The following is a 19356-nucleotide window of genomic DNA, read 5'->3' on the forward strand; positions in this document are numbered from 1 at the left end:
AAAAACTTCATAAATACAGTAAAATATTTAATAAAAATATTATGTGATTAAAAATATTTAATAAAAATATTATTTAATTAAAAATATTTGATAAAATATTTTTTAATTAAAAATATTTAATAAACATATTATTTAATTAAAAATATTTAATAAATATATTATTTAAGAAAAAATATTTAATAAAAATATTATTTAATGAAATATATTTAATAAAAATATTATTTAATTAAAAATATTTAATAAAAATATTATTTAATTAAAAATATGTAATAAAAATATTATTTAATCCAGAATATTTAATAAAAATATTATTTAATGAAATATAATTAATAAAAATATTATTTAATTAAAAATATTTAATAAAAATATTATTTAATTAAAATATTTAATAAAGATATTATTTAATTAAAAATATTAAATAAAAATATTATTTAATTAAAAATATTAAATAAAAACCTTATCAAAATATTTAATTTTACAATGCCGAACTAAAACCAACAATTTACAAAAAAAATTAAGAAAATACAATATATAATGACAAGCTGTAACTGTAGAAACAAAAACATATGCCATTTAAAAGGCACCTGTAAAAGAAAAAGCGTCATTTACAGCTGCACAGTAACAAGAAATCCTAATGTAAATTCTAATAATAACATTCAAATTTATCTTGTGACACAGACTTACAACAAAACACAATTAATGAATAATAACACCCCCATTAATCTATCAAACAAGTTAGTACAACCAAACGTCTAACATAACAATACCACTATTAATCCAACTGAAAACAGTTATTACAATTCAATAAAACATAATACAATACACATCGGATATAAATCACGCCCTATAAAACACAGAATCTCCACACATAAGCCAAGTACGTCCAAGGATGGAATACTGTTGCCATATCTGGGCAGGAGCTGCTAAAAACAGCTTATCCTGCATTGACAGAGTACAAAATAGACTTCGTGGCTTAGTGGGGGATGCCCTTGTCTCTACCCTGCAACATCTCTCCCACAGAAGAGACGTTGCGAGCCTATCCTTGTTTTATCGTTATTTCCATGGCAGGTGCTCGTCTGAACTCCAATCTCTGGTCCCCCCTCGCCAATCTTTCACGAAAAACACCCGTCTGGCTGAATCCACTGTCAAAAGTTTCCCCCACTCTTTATCTGTGCCTAAATCAAAACACGGATTCCATGAACAAAGCTTCTTTCTTAGAACTGCACGCCTGTGGAACTCTGTTCCGTCTGCCTGCTTCCCACCGGACTACAACTTGGATATCTTCAAGTCCAACGTAAACAAATTCCTAATGAACCGCCCCCTTAATTAAAAAAAAAACACTACATCAAATCTCCACACTAACGTAATGTACTTGCAATAACCCTTATCCCTGAGTGGCTTCCGGGCCTTGATAAGTGGTGATCATTGTGTAAAAAAAACTATTTAAAAACCATCCTTAAACAACCAAACGACATTAACAAAATATATTTGAAACCTCAACGATATGAAAATTCCCTTTAATACAAAATGGCTACATTGAATAGATGTCAGCTATCCTACATCGTCAAGTTTGAAAATACAGCTGTAGTGTTATTTACTTTCATTTTTTATCGTTCCACTCTGCAGTGTACGGCATATTCACATTGACGCACCGGTTCCTGTCAGATCACCGAAGTTAAGCAACCTCGGAGCTGGTTATTATTCAAATGGATGAACAATTTAGGAATTCAAGGCGCTGTATGTAGGGAGACATCGACACCTCCTTGCAAGAGGTGCAAAAGCCTAACGTCGTCATCTCCCCTAACGGAGATATAGATACCACTGGGGACCGTTTGTGAAACTTCTACCTTTGGAAGAAGCCAGTTAAACCCGAATAAGGTTAGTGCTGATCAACACACTGCAAACACTGGCGAATCATATTTTTCTGCGCACATCTTGGCAGTGGCGCAAAGTAAGATGGAGAGGATAATGTTAGGCATCACTCTACAAGAGAGAAAGAGACAAACATCTGGATCAGCCTTCAAACAACCGTTATTGACATCAATACTGCCATCAAAACATCCAAAGACAGATGGGCAGGGCACGTAGCCAGACAACATGGCAACAAATGGTCTATTAAGACAACGGAATGAACACTTCGTAAACATAAGAAGCCAAAGGGAAGATCAAGAAAGAGATGGAGAGAGGGCCTGATACAGCACATGGGCCCCACATGGCAGCCCGGGACCGAGTTAGGTGGCTAACGTCCAGGGAGGAGTTCATCATAGAGTGATAAAACCCTTGTTGATGTTAATGTTGAATGGTTTTCATAAATTTGCCGTTTTTATAACTTATTGTGATACAGCTTATAAGGATTCTACTACCTATTCCAGTACCTTCTCTCCAAGAACTGCAGATTTGTGGACCTCTCTTCTTTCTGATTGCGTTTTTCCTTATATTTATCCACTGTCCTTCGATGATTAAGCTCACTACGCATATCCTGCCTTTGCGACAATCCTATTTCGGTCTTGTCCGCTTTTTATCGTAAGTAGTTTATGCTTTGTCTGGAACGATTTCCATTAAAAAAAAATTAAGTCCAATAGGCATCTTCTGCCTTCGCGAATATCATTTCCGGTTTTGTTCGCTTCTTATATCAAGAGGCTTCACACCTTGTAAGGGTCAATTACAATACAACAATGTTAAACACTTTATGCCTTGTCTAGAGCGAATTTAAAAACAAAAACTATACGGTGAAAATTGAAATCAATGTATCCTCAAAAAACCTGATAGTACTTGTCAGAAGTTTGTTGTTGAGGTTTTAACTATTTAATACATGCACGCAAACTCGGTAAATTTTTCTTTTGTTCTATTGTGTTATTTATAGGGTTGCGACAACAGCATATTCTTTTCAATGTTTTGACTCTTGTGTGTACATCTGTTGATATCTTATATGCTTTTATATAGAGTGATGTGGTTCTCGGTTGAGTGACTGTGTCTTACTGTGTCTCATATATACTTGAGAGTCAGAAGAATAAAAAGAATATGCTGTTGTCACAGCCTTAGTTATTAACTACTAACTGGTCATACCTATCGTTTCGTGGGTGTAACTATTCCTTCACTCTACAATAAGCACCAACAATATATAAATATAGATGAAAATAAATCCGCCCTATCAAAAAGTTCGTAAGTAAAACAATTTCTAGGGAGAAAATCAAATTATGAGAAAAAATTAGAAAAAATAGCAAGTCAGACATCTCCACCATCTGACAGGAATTTGGAAAAATGTCCACTTCAAATAGGGTTTATAGTTCTTTTCACTACAAGAACTATGACACCAAGTTAAGTGGGATTGAGAAGTTAGCGTCCCCGTGGAGAGGCACGTTAACCTTCAAAAAGTGCCTGGGCAGCCCTGGCGGCATTTCCCGGTAAGGGCACATCAGGTGATTAGCAATAAGTCAATCTCTTCTCAAAGAAAGAAAGCAAAGCCTGACAGGGTGGACCGCCTAGAAATGTACGGAACAAACATGACATGAATAATCTAATCTCTGTTGCCTTTGAGATCCAGGCTCTTTGCATTAGGCCATCAGAAATATAGTGAGGAGATTGTGGTCAATTGTTTAAGACGTGGTGTTACCAATTTCGAATCCGCTCGTTACACAAAAATCATTTTCACTTGGGATGTTGGCAACTTTCACGTAATCCCCGATGTCGTTCTAGGTAAAAATTCTGACCAGAAAAATATAGAGGAATCCAATGCCAACAATAGACTCTTCCGATAGTCAGAAATAATAATAACACGAACTGAAAACCTGTATGTCTATTTTTTTTACACAGGCATCGCCACATTATCAAGGCCAAGAGGCCACTCAAGGATAAGGGTTAAAGAGTGTACAGTAGAAATTGGACAATATAGTAATCATTAGTAATGAAAATTCGGTAAATTTGATAACTTATATGGAACGGCTCATCAAGAACTTATTTACGTTAGACTTGAACACAACCATATTGTAGTCAGACGGAAAGCAGGAAAACGGAAGACAATTCCACAGGCGTGTAGTTCTAAGAAAGAAGCTTTGTTCATGGAATCTACGTTAAGGTTTAGCCACAGATAAAGAGGGGAATTATTGATAGTGTTTACAGCTAGACAAGTGTTTCTTGTGAAAGTTTGGCGAGGGGGGACCATAGACTAAAGCTCAGTCGAAAACTTTCCATGAAAATAACGATACATCAGAGACAAACTCGCAACATCTCTTCTGTGAGATAGAGGTTTCAGGGAAGAGAAAAGGACATCTCCTACGAGGCTACGAAGTCTATTTTGAACTCTATCAAGGCAGGACAAGTCCTTTCTAGCAGCTCCTGCCTAGATGTGGCAACAGTATTCCATCCTTGGACGTACCTGGCTCTTTTGAATCAGTGCTTTCTACAGAAACACTTTATCACACCAACACTTGACCTTGTGCCTAATCTCATGAAATAAACGAAACACAATCTCTATCTCTTCTATTATAAAATTAACTTAATGTGTGTGTGAAATCCTTCCTCATAGTTACCGAAACAGCTGAGTCTATCTTTTTGCCAAATTTCACACAAAGCTAATTTATATGTCTGGTAGTGTTCTTAGATATGTTTTGTACAGAACTTCATCCGATAGTATCGAAAATCGAAAAAAAAAATCCGATTTAAAAAATAGTCCTTTTTTATAAATAAATAAAAAAATTTTTACAGGGGAATACTTTATTTTACACCGGTCAAGGTAAATAATAAAATCGCAGTATATCATTTCTTCTTAAAAAATGAAAACAGATTTACTGAGTTACCATTTAAAATCACAGCAAATCATTTCTTAGTTTGCATATTTTAAAACTAAAAATTAATCAGAAGTTACTTTTCCAAGGCATACACTGTTAAACACGAATATCAGCTGACATGATATCGTAAACAAACACAGACAGTACTTGATGAACGACAATATCCTTTATGTTTAATTGTTTAATTAATTAATTTATTCATTTTTTTATTGTTTTATTTATTTATTTATTTATTTATTGCGAATTAGTACACCGGGCAAATTAATTCTCGTAATATATAATAATCAATAGAAGTTTTTTTCTTACATGGTAGTCGCCACTTATCAAGGCTCGGAAGCCACTCGGGGATAAGGGTTATTGCGTGTACTCAATGGGATAGTATCGTAGTAACGTTAGTATTGGAGATTATATAAAATGTCTTACTAGATTGATACTATAATAATATCTACGTAATCTGCATAAATTAAAATATCATATTTAAGCGTATTGTATGACCGGGCAATGTCGGGCGACCAGCTAGTAAATATGAAAACAAATAATTACTGACATAGGTCTTTGATTATATATAAACGATAATGCGAACACTGGCGAATTAGTTTTTTTCTGCGTAAACTAGTTAACCCTGTTTCATCATTAGCATTTGTAATCATCACGTGACGCACTATTCAGACGATTCGTAATGATAGGAAAAACTAATGAGGATGACGTTTAATCAATAAATTGATCAGGTTTCAAGAAATGAAATTGTCTTTTAATATTGTTTCTTTTTGGTGAAACGCGATTTATATTTTTGTAACTAATCACGTTGCTCTTCGAAAATTGTATTTATCTTGTGTTTAAACAAATATTTACCTGCAGAAGAACTCGCGCTATTTCACGTTTTATTTTTGAAAGAAAAATGTCAGTGAGGAAAATTGTAAAAAAAAAAAAAAAAGAGAAAAGAAAACAAAGACAGAAATAAACGAAATATCTTCATTTTATATCGGCAATACATTTAACAAAACGAAAAATAAACCGCAAAAATAAATATTTATAGGACGTTCGATGATAAGAAAAATAATAAGAATTTTACAAATTTTCTCTTTGCGTAGTTCTAATTTTTGTTTGGATTTCTGTCCACGAATTTATGTTTCTGGCTTCGTCCGTCAATATACGATTTTTTCACGAGTGTTTAAAATAGCATTTTCATAAAAAAAAAAAAAAAAAAAAAAGCGAAGAATGAAATGAATCATATTTTTTACTTGGGATTAACGATTATCAAGGCTGAAACGCCACTCGAGGATAAGGGCTAATGAGTGTCAAATGAACGGTCAGACAACACCGTAATTATCGATAATTGTTGAACGTGGTTACAATTTGCTTGTATTATTATTAGTTTTGATCGGACTATTGTTTCCATCTTGAGGTTTATTTGTGCAAAGTTTCGATCGGTGTACCCTCCGACCTTCGTCAGGCATGTTTGTCGCCATTTGAGAAAAGAAACGAGAAAAGTTCCTGGCTCCGTAGATAGTTTCGTATTCATAGAGTTTTTTGTTATTTCCACCGTGATTTCGTATATGTGGAAAAAATTGGTTATTGTTTGTTTATTTAAGAGGACAACTTCGCATTGGGCTTGTTCACGTTTGATTTGAAAATGATTACGTTATAGTCAGTTGGGAAGCAGACCCGAGACATTGTGTTCCTCAGACGGGCAGTTCGAGTTAAGAAACTTTAATTACGGAACTTACGTTTAGTTTTAGGCTCAAATAAATAATAAGCGAAATTCAAAACCCTTTTATATTCCCTGCAACCTCTTTACTACCGAAAAGAGGTTGCGAGACTGTCTCTACTCTATAATTATTTACATGGCGACTGCTCATGTGAGCTCCAATTTATAGTCCCCCCTTGTCAAACTTTCAAACAAAAAATCTCGTCTAACTACAACCACTATCAACAATCCTCCCACTATGCATAAATCTAAACATTGATTCGATGAACTAAGCTTTTTTTCCTAGAACTGCCGACTGTGGAACTTTGTTCAGCTTGCCTGCTTTCCGGATTAATACAATGTAGTTATTCTCAAGTTCAATGTAAACAAGTTTTTGCTGAGCAGTCAAACAATCAAATTATACCGAATTCCTACTACTAACGATTACTACACTGTTGTCATTATGACTACCATACACCCATTAAGCCTTATCCTCGAGTGGCTTTCGAGCCTTAATAAGTTTTAACCTGCTTGGAAAAAGGTGTCATGAGTTGTTTAAGCTGGACGAGTGCCTGCTGTGAATGTTTACATGAAGCAAGAGCATGGACAGTGTAGGGAAAATTGCAGTGTGCATGATTAGCGCGGGTATCTTTCACTTAAGAAAAGAAAGAGAAAACAATTTAAACAGGGCACCTGGCCGACACGAGACAAAAACGTGTCCTATGCAAATTGAGACGCGGTCGTTTTTGACAATCTATAAATATAAAAGCAAAAATGTATGTATGTGTGTATGTGTGTTCGCTTTTTCTGTATGTCTAAAAAGGCTTTTTTCAGAGAAGCGGTCGGTCGGTTTAAAACTTTTTATATCACATATAAATCGTAATATCTCACAGTTAACAACGAAGCTCGCTTGTCTATTTAATTTGCTCGACTTCGGGAAGATAAATATTCAACATCTGTCGCTCGCCGCATGTGGGTTAGTCTTATAACATCTTGGGAAGCGTTCCCGAAGTAAATGAAATGCTATCCCGCAGTCAAACTTGACCTCATTAAGTCATTAAAACGTACACCTGCCAAATCCAAGTAATTAAATAAATTTCACACACACCTCCAAACACCCGGGCAACGCCGGGTATCCCTCACTAGCATATTAATAAAAAGCCAGCATTTCTTCAGTCAAGGGCGATTTCTTTTTTGTCGGCTGGACGTCGGTGCGGTGTACTTTGCAGTCTGGGGTCAGTTGAAGAAAGCTTGTTTGCGATAATGTCGAAAAGTGAACGGGGCGGATTTTTGTTAGGTGTGATTCGACGCGGCGAACTTGGCGATCTGAAAATGATTCTTCTTTTTCTTTAACTCAAACATTCAACGTTTGGAGACAGAAGTTCAGTAGAGCGGGTGGTATAGAAATAAGGATAGCGCAGAGAGAGACACGTTACTCCTCTCCTATAAGAAAGAGGGCGTGAGGTTAAGAAAACGTATTCGCCTGCTTGATTTCAAAACTGATTTTATTCTATGTTAAAGCAGGAAATGTGGTTTTGAGCAGCTCTTATCCAACTCTGGTAACATCACTCTATCTTAAGGCGTAATTGAGTCCCAGAGAGGTAGAGGATAGTGTCAGCGTGCGTAGAAAGTTCTTTATCAGAGGCTATCTGTTAGTGTATCGCGATGAAGTTCAAAATGTCTACTCCTTATGCATTCATTCTTTTTACGGACGGTTATCCTCATTTTCGTATTTGTTGTTTCGTCCAACTTATCCCTTAGCCTTCTTCAAGTGATTAACCGCGACGAGATAGGGATGCTGAGTGTTGTAACTGTATCACCCAGTAATTACTGCCTTCCATAGTTGTTATTTCATCACTTTTTTGACAACTTATCACCCGGTCTGTTTGGTTAGGATTGTACCCGCTATATTCAGACAATGCTCACTTGGAACCGTAGATTGTTTTGGCTGTTTTCGTTTTACGGCATATCAACCCTTTTCGGGTTATTTTAATAGAATATATTTGTTTTCAAGTCGGTTTCTATTTAACCCATAGTTGGGACCCTAACATGTATTACCACTCCGGGTTAGAGTGGACCTGGGAGCAATGGTAATTAAAGGGTGCCTCCATAATTCCCAAGGCCGCAAGCTGGGGTCTTACCACTGAATATTGTTTAAGGTCATATCCAGGACCTGAACCGTAGAGACTCAATGTCTTTATCCACTGCGTCACGTGCACCGAAAATGATGAATTGACCGCAAATGTGATGAAAACACCAACTATAAAGATAAGGATAACAGTCCGCAAAAAGAATGAATGCACAAATTATGAAGCCCCATCTCCAAGGATTCCAAAAATAAAATAAAACAAATAAAAATATGCTCTTTAGTTTGTCAGACGTAAACTTAAAGAATGAGTCATATATTTCAGTGAAATTGCATTTTCGTTGGTCTGTCACAATTAAATTATAGTCAGCATATTAATGTCAATGTTTGAGTTTGAAGTTTTGTATACGTTACAATTATGTTGACACACCGGTTCTCACCAGATCATCGAAGTTAAGCAACGTTGAGCCTGGCCAGAGCAGATGGGTGACCATTCGAGAAGGCGAGGCGATGTATGTTTCGCGAGGTAAAATACCAGGTTGATAAACTGGCGCAGTCTATCCTTCCCTCGAAGATAGATGGGACTCTCTTAAGCCGTGGTAGGTAACCCATCTAGTGATGGTGTCATGATCAGAAATAACCTTAATAGCCCTGGCGAAGCATCACGTACTCAGCTACGACAAGATATGAATCACACTACAAACTCGTGTAGTGAGTTCAATATCGACTTCGGTCGCGCTGGATGGATGGGTTTGAGTTTGAAGTACGAATTTAGTTGGTCTGTCACGCTTAAGTTTGAAAAAACATCCTCGTAAATCTGCTGGTCTGTCACTCTTAAGTTTGAAAAAAAATATCCTCCTAAATCTGCTGGTCTGTCACGCTTAAGTTTGAAAAACATCGTCATAAATCTGCTGGTCTGTCACGCTTAAGTATGAAAAACATCCTCGTAAATCTGCTGGTCTGTCACGCTTAAGTTTGAAAAACATCGTCATAAATCTGCTAGTCTGTCACGCTTAAGTTTGAAAAAATAACATCCCTGCAAATCTGATGGTCTATCGCGCTTAAGTTTGAAAAAAACATCGTCATAAATCTGCTGGTCTGTCATGCTTATGTTTGAAAAAAAACATCCTCGTAAATCTGCTGGTTTGTCACGCTTAAGTTTGAAAAAAATATCCCCGTAAATCTGATGGTCTGTCACGCTTAAGTTTGAAAAAAAAAACATCCCTGCAAATCTGATGGTGTATCACGCTTAAGTTTGAAAAAACATCGTCATAAATCTTCTGGTCTGTCATGCTTCAGTTAGAAAAAACATTCTCGTAATCCTGCTGGTCTGTCACGCTTAAGTTTGAAAAAAAAACATCCTCGGAAATCTGCTACACGTAAGTCATAAATAGAATGTTCGTTTGTCTGTCAAACTAAAATGCACAAAAATGTCTGTCTGCTTATCATTTTTGAAAAATATGTTCCTCTATGTAATATAGTCACATGATAAAAAAAAACGTATATATCGGTTTATTCTTCTTTAGCGAGTAAAGGATTTTTGTAGTCCGTTAAGCTTAAATTCAAAAAAATATTATTTCTTTTCCGAGGTTTAATTTTTTAACAGCATTGTTGTCGGTCTGTCACGTCTGAATTTTAAATAACTCTTGACCTTTGGCTATAAGAAAGTGTGGTATTAGTTTTCATAATTTACTAAGATTATCTATCCTTTGTCAGTTAAGGAAAATCCTACTCTACTGAGTCAATTTTTATGTTTGTTTCAATACAAAGTGTCCCTTTAGGGAAGCTTGGTTTTCCACACATTAAAACACAACATTGTGCCCCGCCCTTCCCTTGCGGGGAGGCGAATAAATATGAACATCAAAATATGATTTAAGTTAGTTCGTTACGCTTAACTGGTAAATAATACCCTCGTTTATATTTGTATTTAAGCTTGAAATAGAATATTACTTGACACGTAAAGATTAACATTTCAAAATAAAAACGTTTGTTAGTTCAATGTATTTCATTTTCAAATAGCAGTTTTATCGATCTGTCACGTTTAAATTGTAAATATCATATTAATGTGTCATTTGTTAGCTTTTTTGTTTTGTTTTTTATTACATTTTCACCTCAAACAAAGCAAATTGCCACTTTGGTGTAGGGGGCTACTATCAGGAGCAACAGCTACTGGGGTACTATGTAGGGATTTGGGCAGCAAGATGTCGGTTCACATTACACTTGAACTTCTGCATGTCAGTACAGTTAGGGAAGGAGGAACCTGGAATGGAATTCCAGAGTCTAGCGGTTCTGGGGAAGAAACTACTGGAGTAGAAAGATCTTTTACATCTAGGGATCTCTACTGTGTGGGGGTGGGATTTAGCTGCCTGTCGGGTTTGTCGAGGGTGTCTACGTCGTGGGGGTACAAGTGTCTGCAGTTCGTCAGAGAATTCACCATTAAAATACTTGTAGAACAGGCAGAAGGGTGCAACGTTTCGTCGATGGGACAGAGGCTGAAGCTTAGATGTTAAAAAATGGGAGTTTATTTAATCTGTCATTCTTAAGTCGGAATAATATACGTGGTACCTTAAATACGTTTCCAGACTTTTTTTTTTTGTAAAGTCACTTTTACTGATACTACAGACATGAAACTCTGTCCCCTTCGAATAAATCTCCTCCGGCTTCAATGCATTAGTGGCGCGGTTCAAACAACTTCTGGAAGGTCTTATAGAAGTCCTCTTGTGTGGGCGTATCAATAACCCTCCTCACATCCATTTGCATCTCAATTGTCTCACATCAAAAGCCCATTAGATTTTCCTTGAGCTTAGGAAATGACCAAGTCACAGGGAGCAAGGCCTGGACAATATGGAGGATGAGGAACTGTCTTGTTGCTTTTCTTGGTCAAATAGTTTGTTATGATCCGCATCTCCAGTTCCTCACGAATAATTATGTGGACAGGTTCTACACTGACATGAAACTGTGCATTTATTATCTCTATAGACACACGACGATGCTTATCCATGGAATTCTTTATTTGGCCAATCAAATCTAGTATTCTGGCTTCCTTATACTTCCCACGCCTCTTATCATCTCTCATATACTCCCTTCTTTCCTTAAATCTCTTATGCCAATCCAAACTGATGCTAGATTCATGCAAGATGTATAAAAGTAGTCTGCAGCATACCATACGTTTCTACGGCATTTTTTTTTACATGGAGGTCACCACTTATCAAGGCCCGGAGGCCACTCAGGGATAAGGGTTATTGCGTGTACAGTAATCAATGAGATAGTATTGTAGTAATCATTAGTATAGGAGATATGATAGAGTGTCTTGCGTTTATCAGGAATTTGTTTATGTTGGACTTGAAGACATCCAAGTTGTAGTCAGGTGGGAAACAGGCAAACGGAAGAGACTTCCACAGTCGTGCACTTCTGAGAAAGAAGCTGTGTAAGTTTATTGTATATTCTTTTTCTAAAATGTCCTCACGTCGAGATTGTATTCATAAATAGACCCACTGTGATAACAAAGCTTTAGTAGTTTTATTGTTTATTTTGTCGTATCTGTTCATTTGCACCTGCAATCATCACAATTGTAACCTTATAGGATGCATAGCAATAGCATAATGAATTTTCTAGAGTCTACGACAATTTTAAAGGCCTGAACAAAAATGTCTGGAAACTTATTTAAGACACCTCGTAGATTCTCTAAGTGATATGAACCTGATTTGCTGTTGCGACAGTCCTTTTTACCTGGGAGTCACTGCTTATCAAGGTCCGAAGGCCACTCGAGGATAAGGATTAATGTAGTGGTGGAGTCATCGTTAATTGCGTAAATTGGGTAGAAATTGATTACTTATGGGGATTTGAAGGTCACCATGTTGTAATAAACGGGAAAGCAGGCCAGCAGAAAAAAGTTCCACGGGCGGACCGTTCTGGGAAAGATTTGTTCATGGAATTTGCGTTTAGATTAAGACACAGAAAGTGTGAGGAATCATATGTAGTGGTTGTAACTAGTCGAGTGTTTTTGTGGAAGTTCGGCAAGGGATTAGAGTTCAGTCGAACACTTGCCATGACAGTAGTGTTTAGTTTTAAATCAAATGAAAGTTGGTCAGTCACGCTTAACGTTTGAAATATAATTTTTATCGTTAATGGCGACGCTTAAAATGGACGCATCTTTTGAATATACACGAGATGATATTTTTTCATTCTTTGTATTTAAAATTTGTGTTGTTGTTGGTTGCGAATTAGTCTTCAGCTGCCAATTCTTTTAAATGGTGCTAGTTTTCTTTGTAGTTGGAATTTGTCAGGATGTCATGTTCTCACAGATGCGTAAATAACTTTACCGATAATAACATCGTTTCTGCTTTATTTCGTACCTTTATGCTTTTTTGTTTTGTTTCAAGTTCGTTTTTGTTTTTATAGCTGATGTTTTTGCCTGGTTTTGCACGTTATTCTTGGGAATATGCCGGAGGACGCGATCTTAAATAAAATTTCGATATCGGTACATGCATACCTGCATAAATGCATGCATACATAAATATATGCATATGTCTTTTTATACAGAACGTCATGTGATTGCACATCTGATCATGGCTACACATGTGCGTACGTAGATAAATATAAAGATATCAAAAACCTTACTTATCAGGAAGCATCACACATATACAAATACACGCATATATATATATATATATATATATATATATATATATATATATATAATGGACACTCTCACCGCCGTCGATTTCGACGTATAGGCTTCTGCCACAACAACTAAGTTGCTCGGAAATCCACACAGATGATGTGTTTATAGTGGTGAAGGCCTTGTGTAGAACCAACCACACTTTTTGGTATTACTGCTAACCTCCGTCGGTGCAGATAACTGCCACAGCACAAAGTATTCAGTAGACCACAGGTTTTTACATCAGAGTTTCTTTCTCCTAGATGCATATCTTAACGAAGACTGAAGGTGCATCTCTCCCTGTGAATTAATGCGCCTCCAGATACAAAATCGAACAGTTTTCCACTCGGTGCGCTACATACAGCACCTAAACTTCACAAATGATCACCCATCCGGTACTGGCCAGGCTCAACGTTGGTTAACTTTGGTGATTTGGCAAGAACCGACGTGTAAACGTGACTGTGCCACACAAACTCTCTCTCTCACACACACACACACACACACACACACACACACATATATATATATATATATATATATATATACATGTGCAATCTAGTGGATTCTGTTTGTGTTCCTTTTGAAACTGATTTTAAATCCAAGTTGCCTCTAAAATTAATATATATATATATATATATATATATATATATATTATTTATTTATTTATTATTTTTAAAACAGTAATCTACGTAAATAACGAAATAAATAAAAATAAATAAATAAAAATATTATATACGTCCAAGCAAATTAAAGGGCGACTTTTTAAGTAAATGTAAAAGAAAAATGAGCTTCGAGGCGGAGCCAATATAACCGTATTTATCGTTTGAAAAAACAACAATAACAAATATATATATATATATATATATATATATATATATATATATATATATATATGCGTGTATGTGACTATAATAAATTGAATTTCATTATATGTCGTAACCAATAAATTTTAGGATTTCCAGAAATATAATTTGCTGATTTCTTTCTGTCCTCTGATGAAAAGAATAACAAGAATAGCATTCTTTGAAACTCTACGGAATAAAAATTTTGTAAATTGTCTTTTGGAGTATTCAGTCGAACTGCAAATTTGTTTGTAAAGTTCAACTTACGCTAAAAGCCAAATTACAACGCAATATTATAAAAATAAACTAATATTTATTTGTTTAAAATAAATATTTCAGTGATAGATGCCATTCCAGAATTTTATATATTTTTTTCTTTTCTTTTCTTCAACATGATGTAAAATTGAAGAAAAAAAAATATTATAGATCCGCGCGTTGTTTGTCTGCAGTGTTATTTTAAAATTCTGGAAGAATACACTTGGTAAAAATCCATTTCGAATAGTAGTTATTATGTAAAAAGTTAAATTTTGGATAACAACAGATCGTTCGTTTTAATGGTTCGTAGCTTTTCACTTTTTAGAGTTTAAAAAAAAAACAGGGTTGAGGGCAAAAACTAAAAAATCGCACCTAATGAAAAATACTAAAATCTGGAAGTATCTTTTTTAACCAATTTACTGTCAGTGTTTGGGACAGGTTTTTAAAATATTTTCATCCAACTATTCCAATCGATTTCAATTATTCCTTTTTCGACGTGTTAATAGTTGATCCATATTGACAGTAACACGTTCTTTCCTGAGTCACACATCTCATGCAATTAAAACGTTATCCAGTACGGCACCACTACGATTTTAATGTTTGGTACTGTTGCCCAAAGGGAAATTTAGGCAGGATCAGATGCTTTACATAAGGGGGGTCTTTAAGTATTTCTTCCGTGCATTCCAAACAGCGTTAGTCCCATGTGGCGTTTATACATCCTAATACAAAAAAATTATAGTTTATTTTTTTCGTAAAATATAGTTATCCTCTACAATTCCTGTTAACCAGTTTGAATCACTTGTAGCTTGTCGATATCAATATAAAATAATACAATAAAATAAATTATAAAACTAAGGAAAAATGTTCAATCTTAGATTTCGATCACGTTTATTTAAGAATAACCACAGGATAAACCATTTGTGTTATTTTTAATATCTATGATAAACACAAAATCTTTCCGTAAATTAAAATAACAAGAAAAATGAATCTGTGTTCTCAAATATGAACACAAAATGTTTCCATAAATTGAAATAGCAATAAAAATGAATATGAGTTCATTACATAAGCATCACTTTTCATTCTGATTTACGTCCAAGGAAAACGGAGATATTACTGCCCCATACCACGTGCTCCATACAACGCGAGTCAGGAGAGTACTGAGAGGAAGGAAAAGAAATAAGTTGCCAACTAGAAATTATGAGCACTTAAGCAATATTGGGGTGACAAAAGACCGTATGGGACTAACGCAGGGTTCAACGATCGTTTTGACACAGTTCATTCGGCAAAATTCAGTGACTAATATTTTATCATTTTCTCGAAGAGAAACACTGTGAGAGATTTTGAAAAACTGTTGAATCTAGCGATAAACAATTCGAAATCTTTTAGCTCGATCGCATATGGGTTGCCATGTGTTTTATATATATGCGTGTGTATGACTATAATAAATTGCAGTTTTATTTAATGTCGTAACCAATAAATGTTAGTATTGCCACAAATATAATTTGCTGATTTCTTTCTGAACTCTGAGGAAAAGAATAACAAAAATAGCATTCTTTGAAACTCCGTGGAATAAGGATTTTGTAAATTTTCATTTGGAGTATTCAGTAGAATAATAAATTTGATTGTAAAATTAAAAATGTTTCCATAAATTGAAATAGCAAGAAAAATGAATATGACTTCATTGCATAAACATTATCCTTCAATCTGATTTACGTCCAAGGAAAACTGAGATACAACTGCGCCATACCACGTGAGCCAGGAGAGTACTGAGAAGGAGGAAAAGAAATAAATTGTCAACTAGAAACTATGAGCACTTAAGCAATATTGGGGTGACAAAAGACCGCATGGGACTAACGCAGGGTTCAGCTATCGGTCATCCGACAAAATTCATTGACTAATATTTTAGCATTTTCTCGGAGAGAAACATTGTGAAAGTTTTTGAAAAACTGTTGAATCCAGCAATAAATCTTTTAGCTCGAGTGCATGTGGGTTGCCATGTGTTTTCGCCCATCCACTCATGCACGAAATCGAATCGTTACGTTGCTACTGGCGGATATTGCGCCAAAACCCGCTTCGATTCATTTCTCCATACTTCCTATTTCCTTTGCAGATTCTTTGCAATAGAAAGGCCATCTCGGATTTTCCGTTCGCTGTGAGATTCTTGTTCTAACGATTCGATGATATTTTTTACGTAATCGTTGATGGTGTAACTTGGGTAGAATTTGATTATTTATGAGGACGGCTCAACAAGAACTTTTTTACATTGGATTTGAAGACCACCATGTTATATATAACCGCGAAGGCAGTTCTGGAAAAGAAGGTTTGTTCATATAATCTGCGTTTAGATTTAGGCGCAGATAGAGAGCGGGGGAAATCGTATATAGTGGTTGTAGCTAGTCGAGTGTCTTGTGAAAGCTCGGCAAGGGAGAACTATATATTGGAGTTCAGCCGAGCACTTGTAATAAAAATAACGATAGAGCAGAGACAGGTTCGCGACGTCTCTTCTGTGGGAAAGAGCTTTCAGGGAAACGAAAGATGCATCATCTACTAGATTTTGAAGAGGGTTTTGAACACTATCAAGACTGGATATGGCGTGCCGAGCAGCTCTTGCCTATATGTGGCAACAGTACTCAATTTTAGGGCACACCTGGCTCTTAGACAAACAGAGGAGTGCTTCGGTAGGTAGATACCTACTGGATTTTTCCGGCAATCTTTGCAACAGATTTGAGGTACGTGTTCCATTTCAGATAAGGAGTAAATGTTAACCCCAAAAGCTTGTCAAGACATAGGGCTTCCTTAAGACAAGAGCCATTGATTTCAGTTATAGCGTGATGGCGGTCAGAGCGATATTGATGAAAGCAGAGAAGGCTGGTTTTCTATGTATTAAAATCAACCAGCCACTTTTTCCCCTTGCACCACGTTCACAGAGAGAGAATCAGAAAGAGCATGGTCATTGCTAGCCTTTGAAGTGTTGCCATAGATTGTAATGTCGTCTACGTAAATGTCTACGGATTCTCTAGGAATGTGGACAATGTATATTCTATGTGACGACTTTGTCTATGTGCTCCCCCCCATATGACTTGTGCAAAGACTTCGATAGGCAGGAAAGATTTTGTGACATATTTAATTGCACAGCACTAAGCACATTTGCTTGATTCGTATAAAAACTGAAATGCAATATAAATAAAATAAATACGTATTAGATACGTTTGAAACCAAAACAACGCATTATTGCAAAATAAACAGATATTTATTTTGTTTGAAATTTATATTAAAATTCATAAATATATTTCGAAGTAAAACTTCATCTTATGTATGTTTTTGTTTTGTTTTTTTTTGTTGTTGTTTGCTATGTTGGTGTTGGGGCATAGAATCGGTAGAAGTCCGTTTCTTGTTTCTGCTGTAGTCTTTTCAAATGTCAGAACGGTGCGTTGGTCACGCGGAATTCACGTTAGGGTTTATGTTCCTTGATAGAAACGCTGGTTAAGTTTGAATAAAATAAATACGTATAAGATACGTTTGAAGGCAAAACAACGCATTATTACAAAACAAACAGACTACTATAGAAACAACAAACGGATTTCTACTGAGTCTATGCCCCAACAACAACATGACAAAAAAAAGACATAATGAAGTGTATCTAATACGTATTTATTTTATTCAAACTCAACCAGCGCTTCTGTTCAGGCAACACAAACCCTAATGCAATATATGTATTTAATTTTATAATCTTTCTCTTATGCGTATTATTCGGATTAATCAAACGACTGAGTGTAATTTTCACAACGTTTCGGCTGATGTAACCTCCGATCTTCTTCATGTGTATCTTGTCGAACTCGGAAATGTTTCTGTCGAACTCGAATAACCAATCTTCATCTCAAAAAGTCAGAACTGCTTTCTCGTATTTATTTTTCTACATTCTGTATTTTTGTTTTGGCTGAAAAAAAGTAATCTTACCGGGTGTCACATATTCATCCGACATTTCGTAGGCTCCAAGCAAAATTGACTTGTAGGATTCTTACCGTCCCTTTAACGTTTCTAGCTTAGCTTTTCATCTTAGCATGGGACTTTTCATTACTATCGTGTTTTTCCTTTTATGGAAATCACTCCAAAGTATGAAGCTACTCAATGTAAGGAGCTACAAAATGGGCGAAATTAACTAATAATTTCTATTAGATGAATTGATTCTGACCCAAAATAGCTATTCTCCCCACTTTGTCAGAAACATCTCTCGTGGAATGTGAGGGATAAAGGAGGAAATAAGGGACGTATATATATATATATATATATATATATATATATATATATATATATATATATATAGAGAGAGAGAGAGAGAGAGAGAGAGAGAGAGAGAGAGAGAAATAAAACGGAACAACCCGTATTATGTGTTCATCAATATCATTGAGATAGTATTGTAGTATTCAATAGTATTGGAGATATGATAGAGTGTCTTGCTTAAGGGGGCGGTTTGATAGGAATTTTTTTATGTTAGACTTGAAGACATCCAAGTGTAGTCAGGTGGGAAACAGGCAAATTGATGAACACATAATACGGTTTGTTCCTTTTTATTTCTCTATTTTGTCGGAATACTATTTCCATTATTTTCATCATATATATGTATATATATATATATATATATATGTGTGTGTGTATGTGTGTGTGCGTGTGTGTGTATATATATGTATGCATATATATATATTAATATGTATATATATATATATATATATATATATATTTATCTGTTATTTCTGTCAGCATGTTAAAATTATTAATTCTTGACAGTACCTGTTTCGTAGGGTGGGAACAACTGTTAAATTACTGTCATTTTTTTTAGTATATTTTCCGCCCTGACTCATTAGATGTATAAGAACTCATTAAAAAGAAAAGAAAAGAAATAATGAATGTAAGCATGATTAAATAAATACAAAAAATCCGAAGTGCAATTGTGTTTTATGATATTTACGCCATCTTTATATAGAAGTAGAGATACTGTAGATATTATGGTGCTCTCTAGGGACCACGTGTTACTGCTCCTT

This window comes from Euprymna scolopes, chromosome 16, assembly GCF_053919585.1.
Source record: "Euprymna scolopes isolate OS-2025 chromosome 16, ASM5391958v1, whole genome shotgun sequence".
NCBI lineage: Eukaryota > Metazoa > Mollusca > Cephalopoda > Sepiida > Sepiolidae > Euprymna > Euprymna scolopes.